The 16,774-nt window shown below is 41.3% G+C and overlaps 1 protein-coding gene across 4 annotated transcripts in view; it reads right to left on the bottom strand.

The window, feature by feature from the left end:
* Window positions 1-15,672, bottom strand: part of CTCF (CCCTC-binding factor) — a 336,042-nt gene extending 320,370 nt beyond the window's left edge. For 2 of the 4 annotated variants that reach the window (XM_033940988.1, XM_033940989.1), the window contains exon 1: window positions 15,456-15,672. The gene's annotated coding sequence lies outside the window, so the exon portion shown is untranslated. The remainder of the gene's footprint in view (window positions 1-15,455) is intronic. The other 2 variants (XM_033940990.1, XM_033940987.1) reach the window with 2 other exon arrangements.
* Window positions 15,673-16,774: the final 1,102 nt, after the last annotated feature.

The following is a 16,774-nucleotide window of genomic DNA, read 5'->3' as shown; positions in this document are numbered from 1 at the left end:
AGGGGGGAGTGGTGCCAATGGACCTGGGAGATAAGAGGGAGGGGTACTGATAGAAGGAGAGGAAAAGAGGAGAGGAGGGAGTAGTGCTGCTAGACCTGGGAGGTGAGTGGGTAAGGGAAGGGAGAGGAGCCCTGCTAGTCAGAGAGGAGAGGTGCTGCTGGCCCTGGGAGTGGAAAGGAGAGGAGCTGCAGCTAGTCACTGGGGGAAACGGAAGTAGAGGGGAGGGAGAGGTGCTGTTGGAGCTGAGTGGTGGAGGGAGGTGAGAGGGAGAAGTGCTGCTGGATTGGGAACAGAAGAGAGTGCTGCTGGACTTAAAATGGAAGAGGGAAAGCTGCAGCAGGACTGAGGGGAGAGCAGTGGAGGAGGAGAGTGGATAGGGGAAGGGGGAAGAGCAATGCTGCTGCTGCACCCAACTGGGGAGAGAGAGGGAAGGAAGAAGGAAGACCAGGAAGGGAGAGGAGAGGAAAGAGAGATGCAAAAACCATGGGAAGGAGGGAAAGGAAAGGCGATACTAGACCATGGATGGAGAGATGTCAGGGCATGGGGGGGAGGAGGGAGATGCCAGACCAGGGGAAAGGAAGGAGGGAGAGGAGATGCCAGATAATGGAGGGGGGGAGAGAGATGCTAGGGCAAGGGGGAGGGAATGGAAACTAAGGAGACAAATGCCAGACCAGAGATGGAAAGGAAGGAGAGGAGGTGCCAGAGCAGAGAGGGAGAGATAGGAGAGGAGAGAGAAGCCAGAGCATGGGGGGAAGGGAAGGAGATAGAGATGCCAGCCCATGGGGTGGAGTGGGCAGGAAGGAAGGAAAGTAGAAGAGAGAGATGCCAGAACATAGGGGAGGGAGTAGAGACAGAAAAATGGAGAGGGGATGAAGCTGAAATGAATCAGGAGAGAAAGGGCACAGGATATACAGTTTATTGAAGGGACATAAAAAGAGGGAAGATGCCGTATGGAAGAGAGAGAGGGCGGACACTAGATGGAAAGGGCAGAGAGAGGGTGGACAGTGGATGGAAGGGGCAGAGAGAGGGTGGATAGTAGATGGAAGGGGTAGAGAGAGCAGAGGCTGGGTGGAAGGGACAAAGATAGAAGGCAGATGTTGCATCAAAGGGAGAGTGGACAAACGCGGTATAGAAAGAAAAGAGCGAAGAGAAGATGATTAAAGCAGAAACTACAAACGGTAGAAAGAGATATTTTTTGTTGCTTTACATAGAATCAAGTAGTATTGTAACTGTATTGATAAAACTTTATAAATAGGAAATGGAAATAAGGCTATTTCTTTTGGACTAAACCTCTTTCCTCAGGTCAGGACAGGATATCATAACAGCTGTATACTGTAGTCTTGAAGAAAGATTTGGCCTCTGAAAGCTAACTGAAAAATGGATTAGTCCAATAAAATTGTATTTTCTTATTTCTTGTTATTTGTTTTATTTCTATTTGGTTTTAAAGTGGTGATTGTTATGTATCAGGTTTTTTCAAATTTACATCTACTCTCTTTATATTTTGTACAGTATTAGGGGACATGAGTCACTGTTTCTGTGGTGTTGCATTAATTTAATTTTTGTCTACATATTTCTATTTTTAATTTGTGATTATTCCATTCTAACCACCAAATTTCTCTGTCCCACCCCACCCGGCTACTTTTTCATATCACCTGGCTGGAAAAAAATTCTGGGGAGAACACCGAAAAAGGTCAATTATATATTTGGGTGCTAAACCGAATAGTACCTTGAAGAAAAAACAGCCAAATTTAATTCTTCAAAAATCAGTCTGACCGCCGCATTTTGCACCAGTTGTAATCTCTGCATATTCTTCTGGGAAATTGCCAGAAGGGCAATATTACAGTAATCGAGATGACTCAGTATAAGGGATTCTTAAGCGTTATTTTGCAATTTTTGGTCCTTTCATCCTTGCTCTAATTAATGAAAGTCTCCAACAAAGCATTATGCTCACAGCAAGGAAGGAAACAGCCATCCGTCTCATTATTAAGGATCATAAAATCAGTTCTCAGGAAAAATCCTATTACAGGCTAATTGCAAATATCCCTTACTTAGCAAAGCTGACTGAGAGGATAGTATTTAATCAAGTATCAGAATTCATAGAAAAAAAGCGAACATTTTTCATCCAAATCAAACTGGCTTTAGACAGTATCACTCTACTGAACATTCGTTGATTGGCTTGTCTACCTCCATACCTGGATCTACCTCCATACCTTGTCTACCTCCATACATCTGTTCTTCTGATCTCTATCGATCTTTCATCAGCGTTTGACACAATTGACCACAATCTTTTAATAAACATAGAAACATAGAAAAAAGCAGCAGAAAAGGGCTATAGCCCACCAAGTCTGCTCATTCCAAGTATCCCCTCCCCTGAATTTACTCCCTTAAAGATCCCACGTGAGTATCCCATTTTCTCTTAAAATCCGTCACGCTGCTGGCCTTTATCACCTGGAGTGGGAGTCTGTTCCAATGATCCACTACTCTTTCGGTGAAGAAGTACTTCCTGGAGTCGCCATGAAACTTCCCTCCCCTGATTTTCAGCGGATGCCCTCTGGTGGTCGAGGGTCCCATGAGCCAGAAGATATCATCTTCTGACTCGATGCGTCCCGTGATGTACTTATATGTTTCAATCATATCTCCCCGTTCTCTTCTTTCCTCAAGTGAGTACAGCTGCAATTTTTTAAATCTTTCTTCATATGTGAGATCCTTGAGCCCCAAGACCATCCTGGTGGTCGTTTGCTGAACCGACTCGATCCTCAGCACGTCCTTTCGGTAGTGTGGTCTCCAAAACTGAACACAGTACTCCAAGTGAGGCCTCACCATGGCTCTGTACAACGGCATCATAACTTCAGGTCTCCTGCTGACGAAACCTCTGCGGATACACCCCATCATTTGTCTTGCCCTGGAGGAAGCCTTCTCCACTTGATTGGCAACCTTCATGTCCTCACAAACAGACTTCAATCCTTAGGTATTACGGACCAGGTTCTTCTTTGGTTTAAATCTTATTTTGAAAATCGCTCATCAATTGTGTCCTTCAACAATACAACTTCTGAAAGTTTCTCAGCAACATACGGTATTCCGCAAGGATCCATTCTTTCTCCTCTTTTGTGTAATATTTTTCTTGCACCTCTCATGACCCTTTGCCAATCTATTGGCTTTATCGTATTTGCTTACGCAGATGATACCCAGCTTTTACATCCGCTTGATCCCAACAATTCTCTCGAAATATTAGCAATTAATAAGAAACTTCAACAGATTTATCAGTGGCATGATACCAACAGATTAGCTCTTAATATTAATAAATCAAATGTCATGTTTTTTCCCTGGAAAGATAGTTTTAAACTTATTTTTCCAATTTCTATTAAGGGTACCACTCTTCAGTTGATAAGTAGCATTAAGATCTTAGGGGTTATCTTCGACGATAAACTAACCTACCATGATCACATTAGTAACATTGTTAAATCAACTTTCTACAGACTTCGTCCAATCCATTCAGTTTCAAAATTTTTATATACAAAGTCTCTTAACATATTAATTCACTCCTTGGTTATTTCAAAAAAATCAATTATTGCAATGCCCAATTCAAGGGAATAGCCCAAAAGGAAATCGGACGTTTACAGATTATCCAGAATGCATCAATCAAACTTATAATGAAAGCTAAGAAATTCGATCACGTGACTCCTCTTCTTAAAAAAAGCACACTGACTTCCAGTCGCACATCGCATAATGTACAAATTAAGTTTGTTTACCTTCAAATCTCTGATACACAAAACTCCGACTTTCATTTACAAATCATTGATTCCTTATACCACATCCAGATTACTGAGGTCCAATGACCAACATTTATTAGTCATCCCCTCACTTAAAATTATTAATACATGACGACACTTCATCTTTTATGTTACGGCTCCTCAAACATGGAATTCCCTCCCTATTTACTTAAGGGAAGAAAACAATTTGGATAAATTTAAGAGCAAACTTAAAAGCTTTCTTTTTAAAGACGCATTTAATGACTAAAAAGATTGACAAGGAGTTTCATTTTATTCTCACAACTTCTCTGAGATTCATTGTTCTTTCCCTTCCTATTGTTTTCAACCATAAGTGTCTTTTCTTCTATCAAGCAAATTGTATTTCTTTCCCCATCCTTTCCTTACGTTTATTATTACGTTTGCAAAGTTAGTCTTCAATATGTTTTGTAAGGTTCAATTCTTTGTTAGTTTTGTTGTCTCCTCAATTTTGTAATTTTATTGATATGTTCATCGCTTAGAATTTTTGAATAAGCGATTAATCAAATTTTATAATAAACTTGATTGTACCAGAATTCTGAATGATGAAGCCTCAAATATGCTCTAATGGACCGAAGCTTCCAGAGAGTAAAAAAAACCCTTTCTGACCAAGGAATCCACTTGGTCTTTCATGGTTAGGCCCTGATCCAGTATTACCCCCTGAGAGATAAGAAGAAATGCTTCTTATGAATAGATAGGAATAGGTGAGAAGAAAGAGGGAGGCGATGGTATACATGGATAGATGGGAAGGGAAGACATGGAAAAGTAGATGTATTTTCAAGTCTCAGAGAGTGACATTGAGAATGAAGTTCGCTATGACTGGACGGCTCTCATCGTAAGAGGAGGTTAACTTCTCCCTGTTTTGGAGTTTCACATCTCTGAGCGTATCATACAAACATTGGATCACTCTCTTGAGACAAGTGTTTCATTAAAGTCAGTTTATTTCTATGTTTTCAAATATCTTCACTGACTTTCTGTATTGGACACACGTTCCCTGTTTGCTTTGGAAACAAAGATGGATGTATGGCAGAAAGTAAAGGAGAGAAAAACATCAAATGGATAAGGTGGCCTTTGATACACAGTTAAGAGCACAGACAAGGAAGTGCAGCCAGAGACTGGAAGAAGATGGTTTGAAAAACAAAATCACCAGACAACAAAGGTATAGGAAATGATTTTATTTTCAATTTAGTGCTTGAATTGTGTCAATTTTGAGAATTTACATCTGCTGTCTATATGTTGCACTGTTCAGGAAGAAATAAATTTATTTCTATTTCTCCTGGGGTTGTACTGCATGCAGTCTTGAATCTTAGGGTTTCGTTTGTATATATTAGTACTTTTAGTTTGTGGGCCCGTATTTGCACTGGGGTTATCTGTGTTCTAGTAGGAATAAATGTTGAGAAGTACTGTGTAATTTACCGTATTTTTCGCTCCATAAGATGCACTTTTTCCACCCTACCTTTTTTTTTTTTAAACTGGCTTGGTTGGTGCTGGACGGCTCCCCCCCTCCCCCAGCTATCTTTTTTTTAACTGACATGGTTGGTGCTGGACGGCTGCCTTTCTCCCTGCAGAGCAGCGCATAAGGCAGGAGCACGACCTTTGCGCTTCCTGCCAAGTCCCTCTCCGCTCAGTGATTGGCTTGCCGTCAGCAGATAAATGATAGGGAGATGTCAGGCTATGAGGGTAGTGAGGGAAGGAAGAGAGAGGAGATGCTGGGCTATAAGGGTGGAGGAAGGAAGAACCCTGAGGAGGGAGAATTGTAAAACCCTGAGGGGGAGGAGAGGGTGGCAAGGAAACAGAGGGTAGAAATATAGTAATGGAGGTACACTGAAGATGAAAGGGAATGGAGTGATAAGGAAGGCATGAGATGGGGAATGGGAGAGAAGATGGAAATTTGATAGGTAACTGAAAAGGAAAAGAAGGGTAAGAAAAAGTTAGAAAAGAGCTAAAGGAATAATCAATATGTCTGAGGCAGGTGTAGTGAGAAAATGCTGCCTTTTAGTAGTTTTGCAACCACACTCAAAGGTGTTTACATACAGGTACTTCAACCATTTTTCCTTTCTGTCCTGGTGGGTTCACAATCTAATGTACCTGAGGCAGTGGAGGATTAAGTGACTTGCTCAGGGTCACAAGAAACAGCATGGAGTTTGACCCCACAACCTCATGTTGCTGATTGTAGCTCTAACCCGGTGTAACGCAAACTGTGTGCCGCAGCAGATTCTAGGGGTGCCCCAAAGAGATGTCGGTTAGGAGGAGAGGGGCCGGCTGACTGCTTATAGGACGTGCCTCTCACAGCAAGAGGCATGTCCTGTAGCAGTCTGCCGGCATCTCTGCTCCTCTTCCTGCACCTCCCCTCCTCCAGGATCCCTCCACCAAATCACAGTTTCAGGGTCGCGTCCAGATGGGCCTCCGCACATGCACGGACATCGACGTGATGTCACGCATGTGTGTGACGTCATTGCGTCGACGTACGCACACTTCCGGGTGTCTTTCAGCTATGGCACTGGGTTTACTGTGCTGCCGGCTGAAATGTTTGCAGAACCCTGCTCTAACCACTATGCCATACTCTTCTCCTCCTATACAGGAGAGTAGAAAAGACTAATGGATAGCAGCCACTTGAAGGAGTACAGTTTGGGCATTCCTCATGACTGGCTCAAAAACCATGTATGACTTGCAAACAGCAACATTATTAGTAAGAAAGTTGGCACAGAGTTTGTAAACCAGAGCTTCCCAAACTATGAACCAGGAAGCCTTTCTTTGGGGCCACAACTAGAGAATGACACGGGGATCGTTTACCGTGGTAAACTGTGGATCACCGCAGTAAATCCGCAGGAATGGAGACATTTGCAACTGGTTTACCACAGGAATGGCGACAAAACCTTTCACCACCCCGCAGGAATGGGGACAAGACCTTTTACCACCCCATGGGAGTGGTGAAAAGTCTTACTTCTGTGGTAAAAAAAAAGTTGCGCCCATGTCAGACTCGGCATCTTCTCTCTAGCTCCTCTTGCGCCTATTTTACCTTCAGGAGCTAGCCATGCCACGATGAAGACAGAATGAACCTAAAACCAAAGCCTGAGACCAGTGTTATTTAAAGAATAAAATTACCAGACAACAAAAATAAAAAAAAATAAATTTATTTTATATTTTGTGATTAGAATATTTCAGATTTCAAATATGTATCCTGCTAGAGCTGGTATTAGACATAACTGGGGACTGCAAAGTCCAGACTGTGCTTCTTTAGCTTCCAGCTGGCTTAGGGCTCTCTCTCTGACCAGGGGGCAGTTGTCCTAGTTGCACTCCCCTAACATTATTCTTGCCATGTGTGACTAAAGTATTCTGTTAGCATGATTTTTCTATGTAGCATTCTGTAGTAATTTGGTTTGTTCAGTTTTCACAATTGTGAAAGGGAGGGGAGATGGGTTTTGTTGAACCTTGCTCTGTTTTGTGTTTATAAAATGACAATTGTCAGCAGAGAAGCTTCCGCCCACACACACGACTGCAGGGAGGACAGGCAGGCTTCGCCGGCATCAGTTTCTTTTCTAAAGCGCTGCAAAGGTTAGGAGGAAGGGAGATAGATTTGGCCGGAGGGAAGGGACTGTGCGCCTTCCCTCCCTTAAGTTTCTTTATGCCGCGAAGGTAAGGGGGAGGGAGATTCTCAGGCTTCAGAAGGGCGGTGAGGTGCAAGAGGGAAGGGTGGATGCTGCGGAGACGGGGCGGTGAAGGGGATGGTGGTCCAGTGACGGGGACACATTTTTTCCCATTGTCATTCTCTAGCCACAACCTCGTTGGGCTCTCCATAGGTGCTTCATTATTTTGCCCCTCCAGATCATACAGGATTAGTTAACTGCAATAATAAAGTCACAACCACAAGATTGTGAGAAAAACTGCTGTAAACCAGTGCACCAAACCCATGCAAGCTTACCCATAGGGCCAACACTAATTATAAATACTAATACCACTGCTAGTACTTGAAGAGTGCTGTTGTAGGAGGCATTTGAGAGTCAATATTAGGAAATTCTAATGTTAGTCTCGCAGCTTTGCCATTCCCACTGTCAGCCTCTACAGTAGACATGTCAAACTCTGGCCCGTGTGCCAAATTTGGCCCACCAAACAATTCCTGTCATCGCCGAGATTTGGCCCGCCGTTCCTTCCCTCCCTCCCTCAAGTGCAGCGCAGCTCCGCCAAAAAATAAAATTAACCAGGCAAAAAAATCATACTACACCAATAAAATTCAAAAAGCAAAAAATATATCAATCTTATTTAAAATTTTAAAAACTATTAGTCCGGATACAAAAGCTAAAATAATCAATCAAAAACCAACTCTAACTGCTCAGGAATTAGCTGATTATTTCAACCAAAAGATAGCCAACATTAGACAAAATCTTGCAGGTTTTAAAACAAGTGGAATTACATCTGACGATACAAAAACCAGTATACCAACAGCTAAATGCGAAAATTTCAGAACTCCCTCCTTAGGAGAATTAGAAAGATATCTAAAAACAATTAATCTAAAAGGTTCCCCATTAGATAAAATTCCCCCATTCTATCTAAAGAAATTTTTCAACTTCTTTGGTCCATTTATTCTTTCTTTTATCCAAAATAGTCTTTTTTCTGCAACCGTTCCAATTTCCTGGAAATCTTCAATTGTTAAACCAATAATAAAAAACTTTAAAATTAACCAAGACGAAGTTTCTAATTACCGCCCTATCTCGAATTTACCATTCTTAATGAAATTAACAGAAAAACTAGTCTTCGAACAATTATCTGACTTCATTGAATCCTCAAACGCTCTACACCCTAATCAAACAGGTTTTCGTAAACATCATAGTACGGAATATTCAATGATTGGCCTTATAACAAATATTCATTACTTCCTTGATCACCACAAATCTGTAGCTCTTTTTTCATTAGACTTATCTGCCGCTTTCGACACAATCGATCACGAACTTTTACTACTCAGGCTAAAATCATTAGGTGTAGGAGGTCAAGTTTTAAAATGGCTAACTTCCTTCCTATCTGATCGCACTTCTCAAGTCAGATTTAACGACGTTTATTCTTCAACTTATTCATCGACATATGGCGTACCACAAGGGTCTATACTATCTCCCCTTCTATTTAATATTTTCTTATCACCTCTTCTAACTATTTCACAATCACTAGGGTTCACATCTTTTTCATATGCAGATGATATTCAACTTCTACATCCCTTTAATCCAGAGAAAGCTGACGAAATAAAAGCGATTAATGAAAAACTGGGACAGATAAAAAATTGGTTAAACAACAATAAATTAGCTTTGAACATCCAAAAGTCAAAAACCATGTTTTTCACCTGGAAAGGAAACCTAACTCCAATTTTGCCTTTCGTTCTTGACAATACACCTTTAGAATCTGTACCATATTTGAAAATCCTTGGTATAACCATTGATGTAGATTTATCATTTAATAAACATATCAGTGAAATAGTTAAATCATGTTTTTATAGGTTACGCCTCATCCGTTCCATTTCCACATTCTTAGAGACCAAATCTATCAATATTCTAATTCATTCACTAATTATCTCCAAATTGGACTACTGCAATTCGCTCATGATTAACATTACTCAGAAAGAAAAAAGAAGACTACAGATAATTCAAAACACAGCGATAAAATTAATTCATAAAGCAAAAAAATACGATCACGTCACACCCCTAATGATTAAATCACACTGGCTTCCTATTTCCCATCGGATTACATTTAAAATCATACTTTTAGTATATAAAACATTACTTTTTAATGAACCACAATTCATATCCAAAATGATTATTCCACACAATACATCACGTTCATTACGTTCATCCTCTTCAAACCTTTTATCGATTCCCTCTTTGAAAATCATCGGCACAAGAAGAAACGACATATTTTCTGTTATGGCCCCAACATTGTGGAATTCCTTGCCAAATTTTATTAGAATTGAAAAAGACCTTTTAACTTTTAAGAAACTTTTAAAAACCTTTCTGTTTCAAGATGCTTTTGATACATAGCATATTTTATATTAACCCCTTACATTTTGACCAAGATTATAAACATTCCAATCCCATTATTCCCTATTGTGTTTTTCCTTAATTGTTAATTTCAATATACAAAGAATTGTAACTTTTCCCTCTTTTCCCTCTTATTCATGTTTGTCTTTTTCCATTGTTTAAAATGTCAATAGTTTGTTTTAAAATTTTATGTGTAAAAACTATATATGTAACCACCATCTGATGGTTTTTAATTTGTACATCGCTTAGAAACTTTGTATAGGCGATTCATTAAATGCTAATAAACTTGAAACTTGAATGTTAAAAGGAGCCACGTCGAAATCGGAGCCCTGCTGCCACTGCCTCAGCACATTCCCTCTGCTGCGGTCCCATACGTCAGAGAAGAGGCGGGACTGCAGAAGAAGAAATATGCTATGGCAGCGGCATGGCTCCAATTTCAACGCAGCTCCTTTTAACATTAGCAGTGCTGCGCTGTACCCGATGGCTGTGCCTGGAGATGGTTGTGCGCTGTTGGGCCCCTTTTATACCATCCCATCTAGCTTCTTTATCGCTATCTAAAGTGTTTCCAGAATCACTACTGATTCCAAAGCTGCATTCCCAGCTTCTTTAATGTGTCCAATTTGACCAGCTCCTTCAAGGGTAAGGATTCACCAATTCCACATCCTGGCCTAACTTCTTTGAGTTTCCCAGGGCTTGGCGCCAATCCCCTCGATTCTGCTAGACACGGTGGGATGTTAGCCATCAGGTGGGGGGGATAAGAAGACATCTTGATCCAAGAAGTCAAACGCTCCTCCCTTGATGGCAATGTGATCCAGCACCTGAACAATTGTAGGCTGTAATGGAGGTGACAATGCAGCCAGCTGTGGAACAGGCTTGATCATTCCCTTCCGTTTGGTGTGAGGCATCAAAGAAGAAGAAAACTTATTCCAAAGACGTCCCAAACAGCAATTTCTGAGGTAAAACTCAAGCTAGAATGGTAGAACACTGTCAAGAACCAGCTACCATTTTGGCTCCTCCTCCCCCCAATGTTAGATTTTTTAATTTTATCCTTTATTCAATCAGGAACCAAAGAAGGTATTTAAGAAGAGTGGTTATATGATCATTATGTTTTACATTGCAGAGAATCCTAGCTACTGGGTTCTTTAGGGTTTACAAACAAATTGAACTGGATGAGACTTGTTTATACTGTACTATGTTACAATAGTCATACCTGGCATAGAATAATACAAAGTGAGAGGAAATGTCTTTTGTATTTGTTTTGTTTTGATCACAGAGCCGTTGGAGAGGTTGTACGGTAATTCTATACTTCTACTAAGATTAAGGGGTCCTTTTATTAAGGTACGCTAAATCGGTTAGTGTACCTTAATAAAAGGACCCCTAAGTATCTTAATAAAAAATTTGGCCCGCAACTTAGTCTATGTTATAGATTTCGGCCCCTTATGTGATTGAGTTTGACACCCTTGCTCTACAGAGAGCTTTACTTACACCCCTTTATATATTCATTCCCACTTCTCTTTTCCTTCTAAATTTAAGATTATGGGCTCCTTTTACAAAGCCGCGCTAGCTGCTACCGCCTCCTCTTGAGCAGGCGGTAGTTTTTAGGCCAGCGCAGGGGTTAGCGCGTGATGAAAAGTCACGCACGTTAACCCCGCTAGCGCGGCTTAATAAAAGGAGCCCTATATGTTACAATTCACAAAGGACAAGGTAATTGGCCAAGTGATTAAAAGAAAATAACCCAAAAGTAATCTAAGAAATGGTTAGGGGGTGTGAGGGGAGAAGAAAACTTAAATCCACAATTTCTTATCCCCAATTTGACATTTATTGATCATTTTTCCAGCAAACCAGTCAAAGGATTAGTTTCAAACGATAATACAATATTTTCCAGTAAAGTAAAGGTGCTTTACATATTTGACTATTTTGCAGTTTCTACAAAAAAAAATTAATTTCAAAGCCAACAAATGATGAAAATGGAGAAATATAAATGATATACAAGGTCTGCTGTATGTACTTCATAACAATCTGGACTCTGCATTTACAAACCAAAAAAAAAAAAATCCAAACACTGCTTTCACTTCACAAATATGAACAAGTAATACAATGCACACACAACAGTAGCTTATTTAGGGACATATGGGGCCAGAAAAGATTTAAGTTATAAAAAAAAACAAAAAGGGTCAAACAAGTTGTAGATTATATATTGTAGATTAAAAAAAAAAAACTTAACACTTGTTCATTTAAGTTAATTGTAGAACAGACGTTTCCATTAATTTACATCTTGAGCAGAAAATTATGGTTATTCTGTTTAGTCCACTTGAGCCCGGATGCACTAAATTCTCCAAACATGTAACATTTGAACTGTTTATAAATGACCTAATTTGCCGACCCAATGTACAGAATGGCTCACTGCATTCTTTTCCATGCATTCCTACATTCTCCGATTCTGCCCTGCAAATGACCTCATTAGTATTAAAATGAGGTCATTAGTATTAAAATGAGGTCATTAGTATTAAAACGAGCCCTCCAATCTATGTTCATAACATGGCTAGAGCATATCTTAAATCTAGAGATGGCTGCTAAGGGCCCCAAGATTACCAACAGATCTGCCATATTTTTTTCTTTTTGATGGGCACAGATGTTGCGCGAGTTACACACACACACAATATTTGCCCCATAAAATAGTCACTCCACCCCCCCACCCTCCCGGATGCCCCAGAACAAAAATAAAAAGAGGCAGGAGGGATGCCCACTCCCTTGGTCATTTAGACCTCTCCATGAGGATCACCTGACCCTTAATCCCCTTAGGGATCCCACCTTCACGGCTACCCCTCCCAGCAAACATCCTCAGCATGAGGGATGCCTTCTCCCTCTTGGCTCCCCCACACCTCTGTACCTTAAAAAGAAGATGACAGCAGGAGGGAGGCTCAGTCCCTCCTGCCTGCATGCCCCGCCTCTTTGAAATGGTTGACCTTCCCCTTTCAAAGACCCCTCCCCCTGGGAGGAGCAATCGGGGCTTTAGGATCTTCCCCAGGAGGGGCCTAAGGTCCTGAGACTGACTCAGGCACATATGGCCCCGCCCGGAGGATGAGGCCTTAGGCACCTGAGTCAATCAGGGCCTTAGGCCCCGCCCAGTGTATGTCAGGATACATCAGGAAGGCCCGCCATTTCGAAGAGAAGGGCCTACAGGCAGGAGACTGGACATCCCTCTTGCTGTCATCTTCTTTTTAAGGTAAGGGGTGGGGAGCTGAGTGACAAAGGCAGGAGGGAGTGGGCATCCGGAGAACGGATAGCGTAGCTGGTTTTAAGTAAAGTTTGGACAAGTTCCTGGAGGAAAAGTCCATAGTCTGTTATTGAGAAAGACAAGGGGGAAGCCACTGCTTGCCCTGTATCGGTAGCATGGAATAGTGCTACACCTTGGGTTTTGGCCAGGTACTAGTGACCTGGATTGGCCACCATGAGAACAGGCTACTGGCTTGATGGACCATTAGTCTGACCCAGTAAGGCTATTCTCCTGCTCTTATGATCTTTACTGGGTGTGTGTGTCTGGGAGGCCACGATCTTCATGGGAAGAAGTGTGTTTGGGTCACATGAGCATCCCTCCTGCCTCTCTTTTTTGTTTGGGAGGAGGCATCGGAGGACCATCACAATTTATTTTTTTTTAAATGGGAGCAAATACTGTGCATATGTAATATACACATACAACCTCTATGCCCATTAAAAAAAATTTTAAAAAAGTCTTCCTTCCCCAAACAGCTGAGCGGCAGGAGGCTGCTTCAGGGTTTCCCCTGCCAGCTCCGCGCATGTGTGAAGGTCACTTTTCCAGTGACTGGTGGAGTGGGATTACGGCTGACCTCCATGAAACTAATTTAAATGCAAAGTCCGTTGTACATTGATCATCATTTTTAAATCGTTCAATGAATCGGCCCATAGCAACCCACGCGGCTAGAGCAACCATTTTTAGTTGCATCCTGCCCTTGAATATGCAGGAATGAGGGACAAACAAGTTATATGTTATACATTGTAGGTATTATTTTTTTAAATTGGACTACTGTAATTCATTACATAATACCCAAAATGTTTAATCTACAGCTGTATAGCATTTAAAAGCTTAACACCAGATTATATTTTCAAATTGTTAGCAGCACCAATACTGTAATCAAATGTGTAACAAAAATAAAAAAAATAAAAAACCACTGCAAAATCAACTCAAATACTAATCTCAGTACTGACCAGTGAACAAGTACTATATAATCTCGTTCAGTTTTTCTAGTTCCAAAAATGTATAATTTAAGGTCTTGGGAGAACCAAATGCATATCAAGCCCAAAAGAATCAGCTTTAAATCATCTTGGCCTGTGAAAACCTTCACACGTTCCACACTAGACTCAAGGAGAGGTGGAGATCATCAGTAAAGATAGAATGAGCGATGAAAATAAATAGGCAATTTAAGTTTCCAATACATTTTTATTCTCCTCGACCTGATCTTCCCATTTAAAGTAGCTCACCTAATTAAAAAAAAAAAAAAAAAAAAAATATCAGCCTGGTTACAGAGGGAGCTCTTCCAAGAGATTCTGTCCCCTTCTTTCTCAGTCTCTCTTTGCCAGTCTAGATAGACAGGCTCATTTGAAACATGGGCTTCAGACGCAGGCAGTCACAATTACTGTCTGTAGAACCCGAATGGGAAGAGAATTCGTCTTCACAACAAAATCACCGAAAAGTAAGGTAAATGAGCCAATCGGAAAAACTACAGTCTGTCTCCAGCCCAAAACAGGTTCCACTTCAGCTGCGTTCTTTTACTTCTCGAAACGTCGGGACGGACTCGACATTTTTGAAGATGACACACACGGACCCAAAAAAAAACAAACAAAAAACAGTGCATTTTTCTTTACTTCTTAAAGTGGTTTGTGTTACGAATGCGAACTTGATCTCTCATCGCCAGCACACAAGCACATTAATGCGCAATGAAGCGCTATAAAAGGCGGGACAGAAAACTAAGCCAGAATCTGCTTCCCTCATTCATCGGCATTAATTTTATTATTACACGCCACACACTATTTGCGCTATTTATTTTTTTTTCTGTCTCCTCCGCCCAAGGGAATCCTAAATAGATGAATCCTAAATAAATGCATGCCGTTTTTAAAATTAAACCGGGCGGGATTTTTTTTTTTTTTTTTTGCTTAGTTCCTACAAGTCAGTGGCGGGATCAACGAGAAAACCCGGCAAAAAAATATAACAGCAACAAATGTCCAAGCCGCGACACCGAGACGCTTACATCGGGAGATTTTTCTAGTTCATGAAAATGTTAAGTAAGTAATTTGCCGTAGGAACGCTTAATTCAACCCCGAAGAAACAAAAGAGAAAAAAAAAATGGAGGCCCAGGCCTAAGACTGGGCAGTGAAGGAAAGAAGAGAACAGGGGAGGGAAAGGGGACCGCCTGCAGCAGTGAATACAGTCCGGCTCCCCCAACCGGCACCAGCAGCCGCTGCGGACACAAGTTTTCTCCCGAGCTCCGAGCAAAAAAAAAAAAAATTCCGAAATTGGGATAACGATAGAGGGAGACAAACACCCCCCGCCAGCCGCTCACACCGGAGCCCCATCGTGACACCTAGAGGCCGAAGAAAGCTCCTGCAAAATCGCGGTTTTCCAGGCACTTACCGCTTTCCCGAGCCTTTTTCTTCAGTTTTTTTCCGGTTTTCCGCTCCGTGGGGAAGAGGGTGGGCCACCGGGCCCAGCGGAAAGGAAGTAGAGTCGGGAAAAGAATCGCCTGCACAGAACCAGCTCGCCGTTTAATCGCTCCAGAGCCCCTACTCCACAAAATGGCGGGCGGGTAGCATAGTGCGCTTGCGCGGATCTGCGCCGGAGGATGCTGGTGCTTGTGGTTTGAGAATCCAAGGGAGGTTGCGCGAAAGGGAAAAGAGCACTATGAGATGAAGCGCCTAGCGCCAAAGTTTGAAAGCATAAGCGTGCCCAAATATAAATGTGATGCTATCAGGTCATAGCTGCAAACCAGGTATTTTTAATGAGGCTATAACATGCTTCAACTTTGACAGCAAAGGAGGTACTGCCAGATGTATGGAAATACACCCGGGGAAAATGTGCCTTTTGGTTGCTGTTCGCTGAGACATCTGGCAGATTCAAGTCCTGCATTACACATTATTAAACGTTTTTAAGTAATTTAAAGCTAGAATGATTTCTTACTTTTGTACCCAGGACAAGCAAAACTGGTTTAATCACCATATAAATTTCAAGATATAAGTGAGTTTTTGTTTGGGGGGGGGGGGAGGAATGTGATGCACAAAGCTAAGAGCCTAAGATAATTAAGAGGCAAAGGTAAGAAGCTGACTTGCATTTCATTTTCTATGGGCAATGTTGCAGGAGGACTCATCTTGAAAAAGTAAGTATAGCATTCACTCCACATGCATTAATTAGAATAGCAACAAACAATTACTTATACACTGTCAGTTCCATCACCCCTGCTTTTCTCATACAGTCTATTTAACGTCACCACAAATGGCTTGCTGCCCTAAAGCCAATTCCGTACTCCTGCTGAGGAAACAGAGTAGAGGTTTTCATATCAACAAGATTAAGTACAATATAAGAAACCAGGATCCTCAGGCTCTCTAAGAAATAGGGCAGATCACCTTAAGAATAGAATACAGTAAAACCTTGGTTTACAAGTAATTTGGTATGCAAGTGTTTTGCAAGACAAGCAAAACATTTTATTAAATTTTAACTTTATATACAAGCAAGGTCTTACAATACAAGTACATACAGTATACACACATCATCACAATTGAGGCGATGGAGACACGGGTGAAATTTAAGTTCGGATGTTTTTGCTTTAAGGTACGATTCAGTTTAGCCCCTAAATATATAACGGAACTTTTCACTCTCTCAACCAATAGACATAAGAGAAGCTCACACTTGAATTTTGTTTTTCCACCGGTTAAAGTATGTAAATTTAAAAGACATCA

Source organism: Geotrypetes seraphini, chromosome 4 (genome assembly GCF_902459505.1).
Source record: "Geotrypetes seraphini chromosome 4, aGeoSer1.1, whole genome shotgun sequence".
NCBI lineage: Eukaryota > Metazoa > Chordata > Amphibia > Gymnophiona > Dermophiidae > Geotrypetes > Geotrypetes seraphini.
This window is presented reverse-complemented; position numbering and strand designations above follow the sequence as displayed.